We start from the raw sequence: 21,949 nt of genomic DNA, 5'->3' as shown, positions 1-21,949 counted from the left end.
CCAACAAGCATTAAAAACTTAGAATCCATTTTTTAGCTTCTAAAACATGTACCTTGGACATATTACTTTGAAGGTGCTTGCAGGAACATTAGCAAATCTAGATTACATTTTAAGTTGTGCAAACTCATATAGGGCTGATGTTGTGACACTCCAGCATCACCAGTTAGCCCAGCTAGCTAGCTCTAGCTTTCAAGGCTTCCGACCAGGTCTGATTTTTGGAATATCTACCATGAATACTTATAAGATATATTTACATACACCTGGTTTAAGAGGTAGCATAACGTGTTCATTTTGGTTATTATAAAATGTCGATGGGTTTGGTGGTTTGAAGGCCCAGTCACTGGAATTGTGGATGCAGCACAAACAGCTTTAGAGGGACCCCCAGGAGAGGAGAATTTTAGGAGATGAAGAGAGCCAAGGTACAGGCTGTTCATAGCTGTGCTGCTTTCAGTCCACTCCTTACAATGCAATTTATTCTCTAGACATTGATTTTGGGAGAGGGTACAGTATGCTGAGTCTGGAAGAAAAACAGATCCAGTTTCAATGACTTGGTCTTTGCTTCACTTCCAGCATATTAGTCAGGGATATTTAACATCTTTATGAAACAGACTGCCCCAAGGTCTTTCATCTCTGTGCAGTTCGGTAATGAACACTTAGATTTCTTGTTTATGGCTGAGTTTTCTTATTCCGAAGAACTGCAAAAACAAGAACAGCCAGGTGACTTCTGAACACTGAGGCTAACGTTGATCTTTTCTTTGACTCTGTACTAACTGTCCTGTCATTTGAAGGATACCAGAGTAGCAAATGTTTTAGTTTATAAAATTCTTGAATAGATCATCACCATGATATGAAGCTCGTCAATACAATTTAATGAATAGTTTAGTATGTACTGTAGTTATATTTTAAGCAGATTGCTTAAAATATAACCTTGCCCATTTCTTCTCTCTATAGCATTCTCTTTTGATCTTACACAAAGGTATCCTTTAATTTTCACACAGTATTGGACTAAATCATGTGCATCATTTATTACTAAGGATGGTTGAAAGAGTTTCTTTTTTATAGTGGTATAGGACAAAAATGTTATTATAAAAAAATACTTAAAAAGAAGATTTTGTTCTCACAGGGACATCAAAAAGTGAGCTCCTCACACGAAACCTATACATGCACTTACAATCATTTACCCCATCAAAAATACATTTTATATGGTTTTTTTTTCATGCCAAACACTACTACCAAATATGCTGAAAAACGTCATATGCAAAGTCTATAGGAGACATCCCTTGCTGAAACAAAGTCTGAATGATTCACGATTATGTTCTTGCTGGAGGTCACATGCAAGAAAAAAAATCCTTCTATCAAGATGGTGGAGCCATGTTCCCCCAGGGATTGATCCGCTGGTTGGGCCCGTGGGACTTAATGACCGCCCTGTGCTGGGAGCTGGGATGAGCAGGACTGTATCATGTCGACAGGAGGATATTTTTCATGCTTGTGAATGCACTTTTCAGACTTTGCTTTAGCAAGGAAAGTATTGTGCATCCTATTGACTTCACATATTACGTTTCTCAGCACATTTGACCTTAAAAATACGTTATCTAAAACAGTTTTGATGGAGACAATGATTATAAGTGCATGAACAGGTTCCCTAGGTGGAATCGACTGTCTGATATCACTAAAAGAACAAGAAACTGGTGCAAAATTTCTGTAGATTTTGTTTTTTTTAATCTGCATATGTATAGAAAAGAATATCTTTTTTGCGCTTATTTCCCTTAGAAAATGTTTTGTTCTGTGTATTTTTACCTTGGGCAGCAAAACTTGCCTCTTTTGCTATTGTGGATTGTATTATTTTGATGGGTGTGGTGCATTTGCCTTCTCTTTATTTTTGGTTATTGTTTATTACTGCCAAATTCCTGTTTTTAAAATTACTTCTTTGAGTCTACTCTTAAGGGGGTCGCTGCAGTAAGGTGCATTCTGCAGAGCTCATAATCTTATCCACAGTTGTGCACACGTTTGTTGTGCACAAATGTTACTCCCAATGCAGTAAGAAGTTTTGAACTCAAAACACGTGCGTGTGAAACTGCGTTTTGTTTAGGCCCTCTCATGGAAATCCTAAGCAAATGAAGGCATTAACTATCTCTTATCCACCCACCCCAGTGGCTTAACTCAGGTGTTCTTAACCCTGGAAATTTTACTCCTGGTCAGAGGTGGAATAAAGTTTCCAGCACTAATGTCAGTCTATGGGCAAGAAGCCCGAGTTCTGGCACCGACACCTGTAATTGGGATTTATGTGCAGAAAACTTGCTTTGTGTATGCAAAGCATATTTTCTGGGCATAAATATGTTTATGCACAAAAAAATGCATTCTGCGCTGAAAGCATGTTTTCTGTGCATAAATCATATTCTATACACACAAATCATGTTTTGTGTGCATAAGTCTTTTATATGCAAAAGGCACACATCACATCTGCGAGAAGCCCCTGCTCTTCTCGAGTTAAAATGTGCGCTCAGCCTCTGCTGAGCACATATTTTAACTCAGGTTTGTGCGCACATTTTCCAGTCAGTGCACTTTTTAAACTCCTGATGCATTAGCAAACCATCAGCTTACTGCATCAGGAGTTAAAACATTTTTTTAACTTGTGCACCGAGTTTCAGCAGTTTAACCCAAACCTTCATTCGTCGGGCCCAAGGAGTTTATGCTATGCTAATGGTTTACATTTATTCTTGTGAAACCTACACAGGGTTCTGACGAAGGTCTTCACATCTGCGGCTCCCTGATTTACGTAGTCGGAATAGCCTTTTACATCTTAAATCAGCGAGTTCATGAAATCTTACATGCAAATTATAGACGCTGTAAGTCCAGTTTAGTTGGTAAAATATGAAACAGAACTAGAGGGCCAGTCCTATGGCTTGGCTGTAGCACTGCAGCTTTGAGTCCCCTGTCTGAGAGTGAGGGTAGGTAGGAGAGAGCTGATAGCAGAGCTCCAATGCACGTAGACGTTATGTATTCAGGTCTTGGCAGGGAGGGAGGGCGACAGTTCCTGCACTGGATCCACCCCTGCTGGTGCATGAGCAGCACTAAGGAGGTTCAGCCTTAGAAGAGAGTTTTGCTGCAGCACCAGGTCAGTAAAGGTTCCTGTAGTTACCGGGTGCCAGTCGCCTGGAGAGGACAGTATACAAGAGGAAGAAAATTGGAGAAAAATACAAAATTAGAAAAAAACAATAACATGTATTTTAATACAGCATCTTGTATGCTATGATTATTATCACTATGATTTGTATAGTGCATACCAGATGTATACAGCAATATATGGAGACATATAATTGACAGTCCCTACTTCTTGGAATTTACAATCTGGTCAAGATGCAGAGACAATACACACAACAAAAAAGGATAAGAGGTTTTGAGCCTAATGTAAGACTGTGGCTGAGAAGAATTAAAGTAGGTGCTTACAAGGTGAGATAAACTGAGGAAAGGCTAAACTGACTTGAGTATAGCTTTAAGGGATGAGGCCTCCTAAGAATCTGCATAAGAAATAGCCAATGGATTAGTTGAGAAGATAACAAGTGGAGGTTAATTAAAACAAGGACCAGTTAACTTAACTGGTGAATAAGTAAGAAATTCAATCTGTCTACAAGCCTTACCTGATTTACAGAATCCACCAATACGAGGTAGCCATAAACAATGAATTACCGTATATAGCAGAGGTGGCCAATTCTGGTCCTCAAGAGCCAGAAACAGGCCTGGTTTTCAGGATAGCCATAATGAATACGCATGAGATACTGCATGCAAATCTGTCCCATGCATATTCATTGTGTCTATCCTGAAAACTAGGCTCGTTTGTAGTTCTTCAGGACCGGAGTTGGCCACACCTGGTATATAGCATGCAGCAGTGGTTCCAAAACCTCTCCTGAGAGATCCTCAGCCAGTCGGGTTTTTAGGATAGCCACAATGAATATGCATGAAATTGATACCACAGCCTATCTGAACGTTTGTTCCAAGAGTTCCGATTAAGGGGTAGATTTTTTTAAAAAGCGCGATCGCGTACTTTTGTTTGCGCAGCAGGCGCAAACAAAGGTACGCTGGAATTTATAAGATATGCGCATAGCCGCGCGTATCCTCTAAAATCCTGGATCGTCGCGCGCAAGGCTGCCGATTTTGGGCAGTCTGCGCGTGCCGAGCCGGCTGCCCAAAATCGGCAGCCTTGCGCGCGCCGATCCAGGATTTTAGAGGATACGCGCGGCTATGCGCGTATCTTATAAATTCCAGCGTACTTTTGTACGCTATCTAAACCCCCCCCTTACCTTTGTCCCTAGATTTACGCCTGCGAGAAGCAGACGTAAATCTACGCGTGCCAGCAGACTGCTGGCGCGCCGTCTTCCAACTCGGGGGCTGGTCCGGAGGCCTGGACCACGCCCCCGGGCCGGCGCCACGCCCCCGGTCCCGCCCCCAAAATGCCGCGTCCCACCCCCGAAACACTGCGTCATCCGGTCCCGCCCCTGACATGCCCCTGACACGCCCCCTTCAAAAAACCCCGGGACCTACACGCGTCCCGGGGCTCTGCACGCGCCGGCGGCCTATGCAAAATAGGCGCGCCGGCGAGCAGGGCTTTTAAAATCCGCCCGTAAGTATCTTTAGAATCAAGACTATTGGAGGGAAAGAAGCTAAATCTATAGAAAAAACAAAACAAAACACAAACCACCACCCACCATATAAATAAGGAAGGCCAAACAACAAAGGATTCCATCCCATTCACCTTATTTTCCATTGTTTCTTTGTAGACTAAAATTCTATGTTTTATACTTGTGTACTGCCATGAAGACAGCGGATGTATTTTTCCACTGACAGATGAGAGCAAGATAAACTATTTCGGTCTGTGTTAGTGGCTTCACGGCCTATCATTGCACTTACGATAAGCACCATCTTTCAAGCCACTTTCCTGTTTGTCACCTTAAGGGTGGGAAATCGCTAACTTATCACCAAGGCCACCCAACAGAATGTGCTGCGGCACTGATAAATATTTAAGTCAATGTCTTTCATGTGTTACTGTGAATCACCTTTCCCTCCTTCCTTCCCATACTTCAGTCATCTTGTTGGCCCAGATTTTTCACCTTTTGTCTCAGCTCTCAGCTGGCTTTCAGTTTATTGCGTGATTGCCATTGTCTTTGTCTCTTTTATCCGCTTCGCTGTGTCTCATTTTCCTAAAATACCTGGCACCCACTTTTCCATAACATTTGTTCCTTTGTTTCAGGAAAACATAATTTCAAGAGGCAGCAGAAATATGATTCCAGAGGCCAAAAGGTGATATCCTCTCTCACCTGATCTTTATTCATGTCTAGCATTAATTGCATTTTTTTTTCTATTTCTCAAGCACTCTGTACCTCCCTTCCTCCCTCACAGGAAGGAGCATTTCATTTCTCTTGCAAAATGCTTCCCGGCGGATCTTCTGTTCTTCAGATGCTGCGGAGGCCCTTCTGTTGCCTGTTGGTTTTCTCATGTTGGCTGTCCTGCTGACCTTGCAACAGTTTAGTGCTGTTCTGACCTTTTCATCTTTTCTAAGTCAGGCAGAACTCACATGTTGTCTTTTCGAGACTTTGATGTCATTATCTTCAACCTGAAATGTCCAAGTATGGTTTTTTGTTTTTTTTTACAATTGAATTCTGTAGAGAAACAATGGGCATACTTTTGCACTAGTTTTCGCTGTCTGAGATGCGGCAGGCTCATTTACTGTAGGCAAACGTTTCAGATCCAACAATAAAATATTGTATTTCTCAGTCTGTAAATGTGGTTAAATGAAATGAAGGAAGCATATTAATTTTAATTAATTTTAATTAAATAAAATAAACTCTTACATTTTAATCAAAACTTTGAGAAATATATTTAGTAGTATTATTCGAGCTCTGTATTTCATTAGAATAAGCATGCTTTATTGAATTTTTGTTTAGGGGGGGGGGGAGGGCTCTAATTTTCATTCACACCCAGGTTTCCAGCCCAATTAGAACTTGTCCCAATCCTGCTGACTGTTTCCCCAAAGCAGAGGTGCCATGGGCTATAGTTGTCAGGGATATTTCTCCAATAAGTCCCTACCCTTCTTTCTCTAAAGCTCAGCCATCCCTGTAGCGGTACTTTCCAAGGAGCCACAGACAATTGCTCCCTTCAGAAGTTGCTATGCCTGCACCCTGAATTCCACTCATAGTAGTCACTATTGACTGATACTGAGGATGCTCTCTGCTGGAAGACCGACAGCAAAAGGTCATCCTCCAGACCAGACAGCCAGGGGCTAACCTTCCCTGGCTGTGTCAGCTGACCCTGTCTGGGAAAGGGTGGGACAGTAAGGATTACCTTGATAGGATGTAACCTGTACTAGTGCATCGGAGTCTCCATCTTCCTCCCTGCTTATTGTGCTGGTCAACGTCCCTGTGTACAGAAGCACAGTCCCTGTGTGTAGGAGATAACTGTGTGTATATAGGGCCGGATTTTAAAAGGGTTACGCTCACTGGGCCAGGGATCGCGTTCTGGCAGTTGGCCAGCATGCGCAACTTACTTCAGCCCCAGGGCTGAAGTAAGTTTGGAGATAAAAAAAACCCCCAAAACATCAAAGGTAGGGGGGAAAGGGTGGGGGAGGTTGGGGAAGGGAAGGTGGGGTGGGGGGGGGGGGTAGGAAAGTTCCCTCCGAGGCCGCTCCGATTTCGAAGCGGCCTGGGAGGGAATGTGGGAGGACAGCAGCCTGCGCGCGCATGTTATAAAATCGGGCATACATGTGTGCGCGCCGGGAAGCGTGTGCACATATATGCCCGCGTGCTCTTTTTTAAAATCTACCCCATAATGTTTTGGGCTTTTTTCTATCCCAGTTTCCCAAGCAAATAAAGCTTGCGTGCTGCCACTGAAGAGTGCTGAGTCATTTCTGCTTCTCAGCAAGTGTCTTCTGGGGGTGCCCTGCTATACATAACACATTCTGACCTGAAAGAAGAAAAATCTCTCATGCTTCCTTCCTGGGGGATGTGGATACTGTTTCTGCAGCATTCCTAGCCCTGGCTCCTGCAACAAGAGGATCACCTTGTGCAACACCAGGAGGCTCTCTTCCAGAGATCTGTCCCGAATCAGCCAGTTGTCCAAGCATGGGTGTACCAGAGTCCCATCCTTTCTCAACTCTGCTGCCACCACCACCATAACCTTGGATAAAGTTCTGGGCACAGTGGCCAGACCAAAAGGCAACACTCGAAACTGATAATGATGACCCAAAACCGAGAATCACAGAAAATGGTGCTCTGGCCGGATGGGAATATGCAGGTATGCTTCGGACAGATCCAAGGAGATCAGAAACTCCCCCGGCCATTATCACTGAGCACAAGGTTTCCATACGAAAATAAGTCACCTGCAAATGATCCTCCTCTGAGATCCAGGATGGAACGAAAAGAGCCCTCATTCTTTGGCACAACTAAATAAATGGAATATCGGCCCATATTTTCTTGAGATGTGGGCACTAGAACCACAGCCCTCAGATTGAGGAGCCTTGACAGTGTACACTCCACTGCCTGCCTCTTCTGTGGGGACAACATGAACACATCCCGAGGAACAGTGCAAAACTCCAGTGCATATCCATCTTGTATCATCACCAAGACCCACTGGTCTGATGTGAAGTCAACCCACCTCTGATAATAGGAGACCGCCTATCTCCTGTTCTCGGGGATGGATCAGCACACCTTCATTGGGAAGTTCAGGGGCTCCACTACCCGAGCAGTCACCCTATCTGGGCTGTCTGGGACAAAAGAACTGAGACCTACCGAAAGGTCAAGTCCTCTGAAAGGCTGCTCCTCTGTAGGGTTGAAAACACTTGGATCCTCTAGCACAACATCTCATGCTAAAGGAGTGTGATGTCTACTTCTTATCCTCTGGCAACCGAGGAACTGGGGACTCACCCCACTTATTGGCCATTTTCTCCAACTCACTCCCAAACAAGATCGAGCCTTTGAAGGGCAACTTTGTAAGACTAGCCTTGGAGGTTGTATCAGCTGACCAATTTCTCAGCCATAACTGACACCTGGCCACTATTACTGAAGGCACCCCTCTGGCTGAAGTGCGGACCAAATCACAGTCCACATCTGCCATAAAGGCGGCTGCTAGCTCCATTACTGCCCTGGAATTCACACCAGATTCCCACTAGATTCCCCTGAGAGAAAAGTAAATAGGAGCAAGCCACCAGGGAACAACAAGAAGCTATCTGCAAAGTCATTGCCACTGCTTCAAATGCTTGTGCGCATCCTTCAAGACCACTTCTCCCTCCATGAGGACAGTCATCCGCTTGGAGACAGCACGCCCAAGTGTATCCACTTTCGGAAAATTCAACCACTCTCTCACCACTGGATCCAGGGGTACAGACCTTCCAAGACTTGTCCCCCTTTGAAATTAGCCTGTGGGGCGACCCTCTCAAGATCAATCAATTCTTGAATGGCCTCCATAACAGGAAAAAAACAAGAGGCTTTACGCAAAGAAATCAAAATGGGATTTTTCTTTGGCTCAGACATGGATTCAGCCCCAGGGACACCCAGCATATTCACGGGTCTGGAAAATCAGAGCCGGTAACTCAACTTAGTCCTATACAATTCCAATCCTGGAGGAATTTCCCCATCCTCCAGGGAATAAGGATCGGCTTCATTATCCGTGCCATCTGGATCCCTATCGGAAAGACCGGCTGCTGATCTAGGTGTACATCGACGCTTAACCGCAACACCAGGTGTGCAGAAGGTCACCACCTGCAACTCTGAGCTCACAGGATTGGTTGGGGCTGAGTACTGCGCCTGAAGAAAGGATTGCAATCCTTGAAAACATTCCACCCAAGAAAAGGCAGAGGGATCCATGCCAAAACCAGGAGGCACCTGTGCTGTGCCCACTGAACTACCTTCCCCCGCTGACGAGCCAGTTAAGGGAGTTCCCAAGGTCAGGTGCCCCTTCTGACACGTCTTTATCCAGGCCCTCATCAGGCTAGAAAGAACTGGGCTTAGTAAAAATCAGACAAAGGCAATTCTCCCTGAACCTCCAAGAAGCGCTGGCACAAGTTAGAGGGCGTGCCAGGCTGAGATGCCCAAATTTGACAAGCAGCACAGTGGGTAAGTTGCTTAGGTTGCTTAGCTATAAACGCCATCAGTCTGTCACTACACTTCACAGGTGACTGAAAAGTGTGCATCCACCTGAATTCACACTTTAAAAAATAGGCATCCAAAACGTAGGCGTCCAAAATTTAAGCATACAACCCTGTGCCTCGATGAGCGCCCAAAAATTGAGCACTCTCAATGCCACCCAGATTATGCGCACAGGAAAGCACACGCTTAAATTAGATGCCCCTAACAACTGGACGCCCAAACAGGCATCCAACTAAGCATCCAAAACCTGGGTGCACAACTGGATGCACTCACATGAATCAATGGTCCTGAAGAGGGCAGCCTACCATGTGGTGCATAGAGAAAAGCCTAAGGGGGTTCAATGCAATACAGTGCGCTCAGCCGAGTGCACTGTTTAACCTGCAGTCGGATGCGGGATAAATAGGTGCTAATCCACCCCCTAATGCAATAGGGAGATTAGCGCCTATTTAACGAGTGTCCCACGTGGAGTGAATGAGATAGCGCTCATCACATGCACATCATATGCACATTTATCGCTCAGATATTAACGCCTGCCTGGAGCAGGCGTTAATAGCTGAGTGCATTGAAAAGAAGTGCAGAAAAGCAGAAAAAACTGCTTTTCTGTACTTTTTTAAAGTTAAAAAAAAAATAATAATAACTCGGCAGACCGCCGAGTTATGAAGACCGACGCCGGTAAACTCGGCATCGTTTTTCATAACCGGCCGTCTGCCAATAATGAAAATGGCAACCGATAAACTCGGCGGCCGTTTTTATTACTGGCAGACAGGCAGGTTATGAAAACCGATGCCGAGATTACCGGCGTCGGTCTTCATAACCGGCAGCCATGGCGGGTTGTGTTAGGAAGGAGGCGCTAAGGTCGCGCAAGCGACCCTAGCGCCTCCTTCCTGGCGCGATCCCCTAATTTCCATATTGCATGGCACCTCCCTTGCGGGCGCCATGTGTGCGTTAAAAAAGCGAGGGCTGAAAAGTCAGGGCCTGCATTCAGTGCACATAATTGCATCAGCCCTTAAGAGCAGGGCCTAGCCCAAAAGGGCTGCTCAACCCACCAGGCTGCCCACATCCCTTAAACTCCTTCGGAAGTGGGAATGAACATCTGACCAGAGTGCCGAGCAGGGAGACCGGAGGAAGGAGGAAGCCCTACAAAAAAACCCTCCTTCTCTGATCTCTCTCTCTTTTTTTTTAAGCTTTACCTGAGCTTAGTCAGTCCCGGCTAGGTACAGAGTCGGTGCCCGGCAGCAGGGGCAGAGGGCAATTACCATCACCGCTGTGCTCGGTTTCCTGCACCCTCTGTCTTTCAGCTGTTTCAACAGCTAAGTTCATGCCTTCTGAAAAAACAGCTACCGGACCAAGGCACTCATTTGAGGGACCACAGAAATCATCTCAGGAATTCTCAACTGGGGGAGGGATCATTTGGTATCACCACAGGAGAGCAGGCTGAATTAAATTTCCTTCTGTCTCCTTCTAAAACTTGAAGCAATCCCCAGTAGGGAGATGCACATCCACCATCTGCTGGAGACGGAGAATATTGGTAGACTGAAGTCATTGCAGGGGTATATATACTATGATGTCAGCTTTGTTCCATCTCCATCTGCTGGTACAGCTGTATAACCCACTGGCTCTGGATTCATCTGTCTAGACACTAACGGGCCGATACAGTAAAGTCCGTGGGAGAGCGGGCGAACGCCCGTTCTCCCGGTGTGCGCACAGGCCACTCTCCTGTGCACGTGATTCTCTATTCAAATGAGGCCCGGCGGTAAAAACAGGCAAAAGGAGGCGCTAGGGACACTAGCGCGTCCCAAGCGCCTCCTTTTGGACCGGAGCGGCAGCTGTCAGTGGGTTTGACAGCCGACGCTCAATTTTGCCGGCATCGGTTCTTGAGCCCGTTGACAGCCACGGGCTCGGAAACCAGACGCCGGCAAAATTGAGCATCCGGTTTTCGACCCGACAGCCGCGGGCCAACTTCAAATTTTTTTTTTTGGTTTTTTTTTTACTTTCCGAAACTTTCGGGACCTCCGACTTAATATCACCATGATATTAAGACGGAGGGTGCACAGAAAAGCAGTTTTTACTGCTTTTCTGTGCACTTTCCCGGTGCCCGAAGAAATTAGCGCCTACCTTTGGGTAGGCGCTAATTTCTGAAAGCAAAATGTGCGGCTTGGCTGCACATTTTGTTTTCTGAATCGCACGGGAATACCTAATAGGGCCATCAACATGCATTTGCATGTTGCGGGTGCTATTAGGTTTGGGGGGTTGGACGCGCGTTTTCGGCCCCTTACTGAATAAGGGGTAACACTAGCTTGTCGAAAACGCGTGTCCAATGGTGGGTTAACACCGTCGGAGCGCACTGTACTGTATTGGCCCATAAGAAATTAGGGAAGTTAACAAAAATAGCAACACAGTAATAATGGGTGATTTAAATTACCCCAGTATTGATTGGGTAAATGTCATATCAGAACATGCTATGGAGGTAAAGTTTCTAGATGAAATAAATGACTGCTTCATGGGGCATCTGATACAAGAACCGACAAGGCAGGGAGTTATTTTAGATCTAATCTTCAGTTGAACAAGAGGTGGTGAAAGAGATAATGGTGTTAGCGCCACTTGACAGTAGAGATCATAACATGATCACATTTGACTTGATAACTGGAGGGAGGACACTAAGGAAATCTATTACAAGGGAAATCTATTACAATAGCATTTATCTTTCAAAAGAAAGTTTATGAGAAAATGAGAAAAAAGGTTAAGAAAAAACTGAAAGGAGCAGCTGCAAAAGTCAAGAGTTTACATCAGGCATGGATGTTGTTTAAAAATACCATCTTGGAAGCTCAGACTAGATGTATTCTACGCATTTAAAAAGGTAGAAGGAAGGTCAAACAACTGCCAGCATGGTTAAAATGTGAGGTGAGAGAGGCTCTTCTAGACAAAAGAATATCATTCAATAAATAGATAAAGGATCCACATGAAGAAAACAGGAAACAGCATAAGCACTGGCACATTAGATACAAAGCATTGATAAAGAAGGCAAAGACAGAATTTGAAAAGAAGCTTGCTGTGAAAGCATAAACTCATAAAAAAATGTCAGGTACATTAGATGATCGGTGGTGCTAAAAAATGAAACAAATCTCAGTGAACCTGGAAACTGTACTAGGGCAAACTGACTAACTAAAGAATAGCAAACAACCTGGACCAGATGGTATATATCCCAGAATGCTGAAAGAACTAAAAAACGAAATTGCAGGCCTACTGTTAATAATCTGTAAACTATCATAAAATCAGCTATGGTACCTGACAATTTGAGGTTGGCGAATGTAACAACGATTTTTAAAAAGGGTTCCAGGGTGAACCCATAAAACTAAAGACCAATGAGCCTGACATCAGTGCCAGGAAAAATGGTTGAAAGTATTCTAAAGAACAAAATGACTGAACATATAGACAGGCATAGTTTAATGGAACAAAGTCAACATGGATTTAGCCAAGGGAAGTCTTGCCTCACCAATTTGCTACATTTTTTTGAAGGCATGAATAAACAAGTGTATAAAGATGAGCCAGTTGTTATAGTACATCTGGATTTTCAGAAAGCATTTGACAAAGTACCTTATGAGAAACTCTTAAGGAAATTTAAAAGTCATGGGATAGGAGGCAATGTTCTATTATGGATTGAGAACTGGTTAAAAGATAGAAAACAGAGAGTAGGGTAAAATGGTCAGTTTTCTCAGTGGAGAAAGGTGGATAGTGGAGTGCCCCAGGAATTTGTACAAGGACCACTGTTTTTTAACATATTCATAAATGACCTAGAGATGGGAACAATGAGTGAGGTGATCACATTTGTTGATGTACAAAATTAAAAGTTGTTAACGCTCAATAGGATTGTGAGAAATTGCAAGAAGACCTTGCAAGACTGGGAGACTGAGCATCCAAATGGCAGACGACATTTAATGTGGTCACATGCAAATTGATTCATGTATGGAAGAGCAACCCAAATTATAGCTACACATTGCAAGGTTTCATATTGGGAGTCACCACCCAGGAAAAGGATCTAGACATTATTGTGGATAATAAGTTGAAATCCTCTGCTCAGTGTGTGGTGGCAACCAAGAAAACAAATAGAATGCTAGGAATTATTAGGAAAGGAATGGAGAATATCATAATGCCTCTGTATCACTCCATGGTGCAACCACACCTTGAGTACTGTGTGCAGTTCTGGTCATTGTATCTCAAAAAAGATATAGCAGAATTAGAAAAGGTACAGAGAAGGGCGACTAAACTGATAAAGGAGATGAAACAATTCCCTATGAGGAAAGGCTAAAGAGGTTATGGCTCTTCAATCTGGAGAAGAGAGCTGAGGGGAGATATGATAGAAGTCTATAAAATGATGAGTGGAATGGACCGGGTAAACGCAAATTGGTTGTTTACTCTTTCAAAAAGCACAAAGACTAGAAGACATTAAATGAAGTTACTAGATGATACATTTATGACAAATAGAAAAAATGTTTTTTTTTCTCAATGCATAATTAAAATCTGGAATTTGTTGCCAGAGGATATGGTGAAAGCTGTTAGTGTAGCTGGTTTTAAAAAAGGTTTAGACAAATTCCTGGAAGAAAAGTCCATAAGCCAGTATTAAGGTGGACTTGGGGAAATCCACTGCTTATCCTCCCACATGGTTGTCATGCACACCCATTTCTTGGCTCTCTTTCTCTTACTACTTCAGACAGCCCAAATTTGCATTGTTAACTTCGGAAAGAAGGGGGAAGAAAACACATTCACCTCCCCTTCTCCTGCTCCCTCCAGCATTCAACCTTCTCCTTTCCTCCCCAACATTAATCCCCTTTTGTATCAACCCTTCTTCAACTCCCTCAACATTCAACTCACTTCAACTCCCTCAACATTAAGCCTCACACCACCCCTCAAGCATTCACTCCCTCCTCACTTCCCCCAACATTTATTCCCTGTCAAACCACCCCTCCTTTTTTCCACCATCATATACCCCCTCTTCACCATACTCCCTTTCAGCATGGATCTCCTCTCTCTCTCCTCATCAATCACTTACAGCTCCCTGATTATGTGCTAGGATCCTCATTCCTCCTCTTCCACTCTGCCCTCAGCTGACTCTAATTTTGGACTCACAAGTTATGGCTGTGTCTACCTCAGCTCCTCCCCTCCTGTTCTCGCCCATGTGCTGCCTTTTGAAACAAGAGGAGAGGGTGGGAGGGGATGAAATTAGAGGGCACATACTAGAACAGAAAACAATTGCTCTGCTCCCTTGTACAGCCCCTCCCATTCTGCTCCCTGCAGGTTGCATGGAGGGCAGGTGACGCAGCAGTAAACAGAAAAGCTGCTCTGAGAATGAGGTAGGCGCTCTATGTGTTTATGGCCAGCAACACTCCTGCATTTAATCAACAAATGATGGTGTCCTTTTATTCATTTGTCCAGGCCAGCAGGGCTCAAATTCCTCCATAAAATATCAGGTGTATGTAATTTTTAGCTGGCCCTGCTATGAAAAACATATAATAGGAATATTGCAAAGGCTTAAAAACACTGTTACTTGCCAACCAAATAATTATGCAAGCATCTACAGAACTATAGAAACCAAAAAACAGCAATCCTTCCTTGGTGGGCAATGGGCATGCCTTTTTCAGTTTACAGAAAAATACGTTTTTAGATCTAATTTTCACAGACAGTGAGTTATATTTAATAAAGTCATGTCCTGATCAGCAGTGAGCATTCTGGCACATCAGACATGACATCTTCCTTGTCATTCTTCCCTTTAATTTGTGATCCTGAACAAGAGCTGAGGGAGGGGGGGGGGGCTGCAGGGTAGGACTCTGGGGTGATTTATGGTTGTAGCTGGATTTTTATTTACAAAAACAAATCACTAGTGGTGCTGAAGCTGGGTTCTTGTTTTTTCACCTCGGCTAAAACCGTGTGTATTAGGTGTTACTTCCTAATAAAATGATCAGTTCCAAGACAGAAGCATCAGCTTCCTGCGATAAATTCCTGGCTATGGAAGATAACCTGACCCGTAATGATGGCCCTAATGCTAGTCTGACTGACACTATTTTCAGAGATGTCAGCTGAAAAAGAAATGGTATGTGAACTGCATGGCCCCAAAAAGACATTTCTGAAGATGATTTTTTTTTTTTAAAGTCAATATCTGGAAAATAATTCAGAGCTAAATAGAATGTATAAACTACGCCAAACCCTCTGCCAGAATACTGACTCACTATAGCACAGGGACCAAAGCAAAAGGGGGAGAAGAAAATCAGCACCAACTGCAGCATCAGCATAGGGATGTGAACATCTGGGACACCACTGCTACAACAGTTGTTAATGTTTCCCCCTGGCATCTAATCAGAGACACCAGCACATCCATGCTACTGTAGGTCAACAATATCCTTCTATGGAATGGCTTCCTGTTAGATTACCTGCTGTGGTTCAATAGATTTCAATCAATCTGACTTTTAATGGTATAAATACAAACTTCATCTGTTTCTCAACTGGTTCATCATAGTTCTTTTTTCACCTTTGTCCACTTAAAGGCATATTAATGCGCATGAAGGAATGTTACCAACTAAACTCCATGTGAAAAGCTACTTATTTTTACTATTAGAAGGGCAATGTTCAAATGTTTTTATAAACATTTGCCCCTGTAAAAATTGCTCTTGAAAATTTCACTTCCCCTTCGCCCTCCTGCGGGAATTTAGTTATGCACACTGTTTCAGGACAGTGCGTTCTTTTATCCGTGGAGAAGAGGGGTGGGGTTTAGTCAGGGGAGGGAAGTTTGCACGGCAATTTCATTTTTAAATCGGCACATGGAATGTGGGCCTGCTTTTATACTCGCTGGCAGATTTTCAAAGGGGATTTTCCATTTGTAACATAGAAACATGACCGCAGAAAAAGACCGTATGGCCTTTCTAGTCTGCCCATGTGTCTAATTAATTTAGCATTATAATTCGTCTACTTGTTGATTACCATGCGATGACAAAATGGCCACTGTTCCGCATTTGTCAGCCAAGCTCTCGTGCCTGCTGCAGCCGATCGGGTGACAGTTTTATCCCACGCTGTCTCAGCAGCTGCCCCACAAGCTTCTCCTCCTGAGGCACGCTTTAGGTGTGTACACCTCTCGCCACAGGCCTTGCAGCCCTTGCTGCATCCCATGGCTGCCGCCATCATGCATTCACCTGCCACATCATGCGCTTACACTTAGGGGGGTACTCTTCTCCCCATTGGTCATGCAGCACTTGTCACATCCCGCGGCCATCACCATTATGCGTGCACTTTGCGCTCTTCTGAGCCAGATGTACCTCACGCTCGATGGTATGCTGCCTGCCAACAGGCCGCACTGAAGCCTCCTCCGACCCAGGTGCCCGTGGGCCTTGACAGCTCACGCTCCTTCTCCTCCTCCGGCTGTCTCACAACCAGCCGGTCAGCGTCTGCACCCGCACTGCCTCTTTTTTTTTTTTAAGAAGACAGACCTGCTAAAATATCCCCCAGAAAAAGGAAAGAGAATACTTCCTGATGGCGATTTAGATGCCTGAGGGCCAGTGGGAGCAGTCCAAGGGGAAGGAGGGAGCCAGAGACACTGGCTTTCAGTCCCCTCAATGACTTCAGGCTGAGCTAAACAGGGATACCAATCTCCTGCTCGCCCTGCTCCACCTGAGGGATGGCCCACAAAGCTGCCTAACACCTCAAGAAGCCCGCACAAGAATCCTGCTCTGCCTTTTTTTTTTTTTAATCTAATTCTCCAGACTGCAGGATTTTCACCTCTGCTATCTGCTGGAGTCAGAGAAATACTGAGAGACTACAGTTGGCACTCTTGCTTATGTAGCAGTTTCAGAAAAGCTTTTGTTCTCTGACTCCATCTGCTGGTAGGGATGCAAAAACCACTTGTCTGGACTGATCTGAGATACGACCAGGAATTACCTCTAGTAATACCATGCTATCTCGGATCTTGCTATCTATTGGATTCCAAAATTTGTACTATCCTCTGTTTTAGCAGCATTTCCATTAGTTTGCTCATCTGTAGTTTCCAGTCTCCTCTTTATTTCCACTTTTATGAATAGGAACCACATCTGCCCATTTCTAGTCCGCCAGGACTACTCCAGACTCTAAAGAAGTATTGAAAAGGTCAGCCAGCGGACCTTGCACCTGTGGAGCTGCACTGCAGGACCGCGGGTGCAAAGAACTGTGGAGCTGCAAGCAGCCTGGGGAGTCTGAACATGACCCCCTTATACTTGCAGGCATAAAATGAAATGATGTAAGGTTAATGCCGAGTCTGAATGAAGAGCTTGCATTTTTTCCTAGTGCTTCAAAGTATATATGGTAGCAACAGGATAGCAGAGAGATGCCATTTAAAAACAGTGTCAATTTCGGTCTTCTTTTACCATTCTGTACCATTACATTCTGTACCATTTTAGATGTTATGATTTGTGAAAGTTATCAATCATTTTTCCTATAAATTTTGGAGGGATCCATTTTTAAAAAAATAGAGGAACATCAGTTTTAAAAAAAAAAAACAACCACCACCACCCCACCATCACTGTGGATGCATATTCACAGCCCTCAAGAGGGAGGGAGTGGCAGATAACGCCTACTGTCCAGATTCAGGGCACACATGCCAGGTTCCAAAGAAAGCCACAGCCTGCGGTCCCTAGCTGTAATGGCTGGGCTACATAGGAAGCTAAAGTACTAAAATGGAGGGGGGGGGAAAAAACCCCATCTATGATAAAAGGAATGATTAAAACAACAGGGAAATTGCTTTGTGAGCCCAGTAATAAATGCACCTAATTTTTTGTTTTTACAAGCACCTGGATAAGTGAACTGCGCATTTCATCCTCTTGGGGTTGAAAGGCCAGAGCAACATCATCACTAGTTTTGCTACACATACACTTGCACCTGTTAAGAACAGCACAAGACCTTGGAAGTGAAATTTCTGGCTGTGATGCTTCACTTGGAAGAGAAAGCAAGGCCACTAGGACAAGTTGTTCTAATGAGTTGCACCCTATCCAGGAGTGGCATGGTTTGTTTCCTTTTCTTCCTTCCTGTCATCGTCGACCTCCCTAGGGGTTAATCTCTGCTAAACTCCAAACTTGACCCTGCTAACCTTCTTTCTCATGCTCATTCTTTACAGCTGGTTTCAAGCTTCGAGGCTTGAAACCAGGATCATGAACCTTTCTGGCAGTCTTCTACAAAGCAATAAAACCTCAGCATTCTCCAGGCACAGAGCTGAACCTCTCCAATCAGAGTTCATAGTCATAGCTGGAGATATGAATTTGTCATGAATATTTGTGCTGAGCTTCACAGGTAAAACACTAAGGGGCCAATGTTTAAAGGGTTTAGACTCCTAACTTTTGGAGTTAGGCTCCTAAATTGATCCTTTTGAAAATTTACAAGGGCTGAATTCCTAAATTAAGGCTTCTAGTTTCATTAGGCCCCTAAATTTAGGAGCTTAAAAAGTGGATGGCTACAGGGGTGAAGTTAGGGTGAGGCAACAAAGTTAGAAGCTTAGCAGTGATTTTCAGAACTAGGCACTTAATTTAGGGTGCTAAATCTAGGTAAATAAATAGCAGGCCTCAATTTAGGGTCCTACGTTTTAGGCCTCTAAATTTATTTTAACTGTTTATTTAAAGGAATATACAGGCATACAATAAAATGTACAAATGTATACAATGCAGCATGTTGCGATCCTGCCCGCGAGGAGCGTGGGCAGGCTCTTACCTTCTCACAGCCAGTCGGGCTGCTGACGCTGCTGCTTCTCTTCTCCCTGAATCAGCTGGGGCTGTCCCAGCAGCTGTTGCCATGCGGCCGGCTCCTCGGCTCCTGCTTCTGCCTTCCCCCGACATACTGCTGCGATCCCGGGACCTTTCAGCCAGCAGGGAGACCGTCCTTGCCAGTGCCTGCTTCAGCCCGGGTCCTTGCCCAGCAGGGAAGCCGTCCCTGCCGGTGCCTGCAGCCTGCTACTGCTCTCTACTCTGCCTGCAGTCTCTCTGTTCTCTCTGCAGCCAGCTTACCTCGCTTCTGCCTTCCTGCTTCAGCCTTGCAGCGTGGAGCGGTGCCTGGATCCTGCTACAGCTCCCTACTTCCCCTGCAGCCAGCCTTACCTTCTCCAGCTCTCTTCCTGCTCTCCTTCCTGCCACTTCTCCAGCTCCAGGGCAGGGCTGCTTCGCTGCTTGCCTGCTTCCATGGGTCCTCCACGTGGCGGAGGACGCCACCAGCTTCCAGCACTCATCTCTCCAGCTTCCTAGGGCGCGAGCGCGCGCCTCTCGTCTGTTCTTCAAGGGCCAGCCAGGTGTGGCCCCTGCTGGCTCCTCCCTGGGCATTGTCCACCTCGGCTCTACAAAGGGATTCAACGTTCAGTCTGTCTTTGCCTTCGCAAGGAGTTGGTCACTCCTGAGACCCTCGTTCCAGGAGCTGACTTGTATTTCAGCCTTCTGCAAGGTCCAGTGTTCCATGTTTCCAGTTGTTCCAGTCCTGATGTTTCCAGTTGTTCCAGTCCTGATGTCTTCAGTTGTTCCAGTCCTGATGTTCGCTTGTTCCTGTTCCTGCCTTGAGGTCTGATTCCTATCCGGTATCCATGATCCAGTCCAGATATTACAAGCCTTGCACCTTGTTCCTGAAACTCACCTGAAAGCTAAGTACCTTGCCCTTGAACCTCTTGAAAGCTAGCACCGTGATCCTGTGTTCTTCAATGTCCTGGTACCTCGCGGCAAGCCACGCCGTGGTCCGGGACCAGCCCTCAGGGCGGGCTGATTAGGGCCATCTGTGATGCAAGCCATGTACCTCGTTCCTAAGTCTCTGAGAAGTCCTTGTTCCTGACCCTGTTACCTGCCTTGGCTGCCGGTGTGCAGCAACCAGCTTCTTCCCTGTCTCCTTGGTGTCGATGCCAGATCCAGTTCCTGATCCAGTCCCATATGTTCTGCCCTTCGTCTTGTCTGGCTCCTGAGCCTTCTGGCCTGTTGGGCCCTGGAGTGGCCAACAGGTGGGATTCGTCCCTGTGCTTTGGAGCTTCCCTTCCTGCCAGCCGACGGGGCTTCGGATGTCAGTATCCCAGCATCGGAGTTCGCTTCACCTGGATCTCTCCTGCATTCTCCCATTCTCAGCGTGGTCCGTGACCTGCCCTCCAAGGCAGTGTTGGGGACACGTGGGACAGGGTGGCCCTTGACTCAGTCCCAGGAGTGGTCTGAGCAGGGTGCCCTGAGGGACTGTGCTCATGTCTTCCTTCGGTCCTTGTTCCTGAGTCTACATCTGCACCTTCAGTACCTCACCTCTGAACCTACCCCTGCATCTTCAGTACCTCGCTTCTGAATCTACCTCTGCACCTTCAGTACCTTGCTTCTGAGTCTACGTCAGCACGTCCAGTACCTTGCTTCTGAGTCTACGTCTGCACCCCCAGTACCTTGCTTCTGTGTCTACGTCTGCACTCCCAGTACACTGCTTCTGAGTCTACGTCTGCACTTCCAGTACCCTGTTCCTGAGTCTCGTCTGAATCTATGTTCCAGTCTTCGCTGCCCTGGCCTCTGTCCAGCCTGCCGCTTCGTGCCGTACCCTGCGGCAGGTCCGAAAGGGCTGGGAACGGTCGGAGGACTGTTCACAAGACCAACATTGCGTTGTTGGGTCTTCCGAAGCGTGCAGGTCCGGAGGAGGGCCTGTCGCCTGGTCATCACTCCAGTCTTGCTTCCGTCCTACCCATGCTCGGGCATGCCACGCCTCCCGCGGCCATCTTCGGAATCCTCTGAGGTTGAGCCGCGGCCCAAGGACACACCTCTCTCAGGAAGTGGGATCGCTCTCCAAGCCTCCGCAACAGCAGCAGTAGAATAATCCAGTACACATTTTCACACAAACAATCAAGTGAAGTTTACAGTATTCATGGTAAGGGTCCCAAGTCCATCTGATGCAAATTTTCAATATCAACAATTTCCCACACCTGATGACTCCAGTAATCCAAAGTGGGGTTCATTTTCCAGAAGGTAGCAATGGTAAATCTGGCGGCCAGTAACAGTTGTCCCACCAATCTCGAGACTTAACTGGCACCAAGGAGCCCACCCAATAATCTAGCAAGCCCAGTCTGGGACTCAGAAAAATTGGGTAACCAAGAATATTAGCAATTTGCTGTGCAACTAAGGACCAAGAGTATTGAGTAGTTTGACACTACCACCACATGTGAATATACGTTCCTCTTTTGCCACAATCTCTCCAGCAAGCTTCACTGGAGCCTGGAAAAATTGTTGCAAAATAGCAGATGTTCTGTAAATTCTGTGCAATTATCGAATCATTAGTGCAGCTCGCTTGGCACATACTGTACTTTGATGGGCCAAGGCCTAGATAGATTTCCAATCTCTATAAGAACATAAAATATGCCGTACTGGATCAGACCAAGGGTCCATCAAGCCCAGTATCCTGTTTCCAACAGTGGCCAATCCAAGTCACAAGTCCCTGGCAACTATCCAAACATTAGATAAAACACAAGTTACTATTGCTTATTAATTACAGTAATAGCAGTTTACAGATGTTTTCTCTAGGAACTTATCCAAACCTTCTTTAAACCCAGTTATACTAACTGCTGTAACCACATCCTCAGGCAATGAATTCCAGAGATTAACTATGCACTGAGTGAAAAAGAATTGTCTGATTTGTTTTAAATGAACTACTTGCTAACTTTATGGCGTGCCCCCTAGTCCTTCTACTATCTGAGAGAGTAAATAACTGATTTACATTAACTTGTTCAAGTTTTTCATAATTTTGTAGACTTTTCTCATATCCCCCCTCAGTCGTCTCTTCTCCAAACTGAACAGCTCTAACTTCTTTAGCCTTTCCTCATA

At 45.3% G+C, this 21,949-nt stretch overlaps 1 long non-coding RNA gene across 1 annotated transcript; it reads right to left on the bottom strand.

Moving 5' to 3' along the window:
* Window positions 1–1,166: 1,166 nt before the first annotated feature.
* LOC115086835 lies at window positions 1,167–14,221 on the bottom strand. Its single transcript, XR_003855347.1, has 2 exons — window positions 14,182–14,221; window positions 1,167–3,153 (listed from the first exon to the last, which is right to left on the bottom strand). It is a non-coding gene; the product is annotated as an uncharacterized LOC115086835 (long non-coding RNA).
* Between the last annotated feature and the right edge of the window lie 7,728 nt (window positions 14,222–21,949).

Source organism: Rhinatrema bivittatum, chromosome 3 (genome assembly GCF_901001135.1).
Source record: "Rhinatrema bivittatum chromosome 3, aRhiBiv1.1, whole genome shotgun sequence".
NCBI lineage: Eukaryota > Metazoa > Chordata > Amphibia > Gymnophiona > Rhinatrematidae > Rhinatrema > Rhinatrema bivittatum.
Note: the sequence above shows the minus strand (reverse complement) of the source record. Positions and strands in the feature narration are given on the sequence as shown.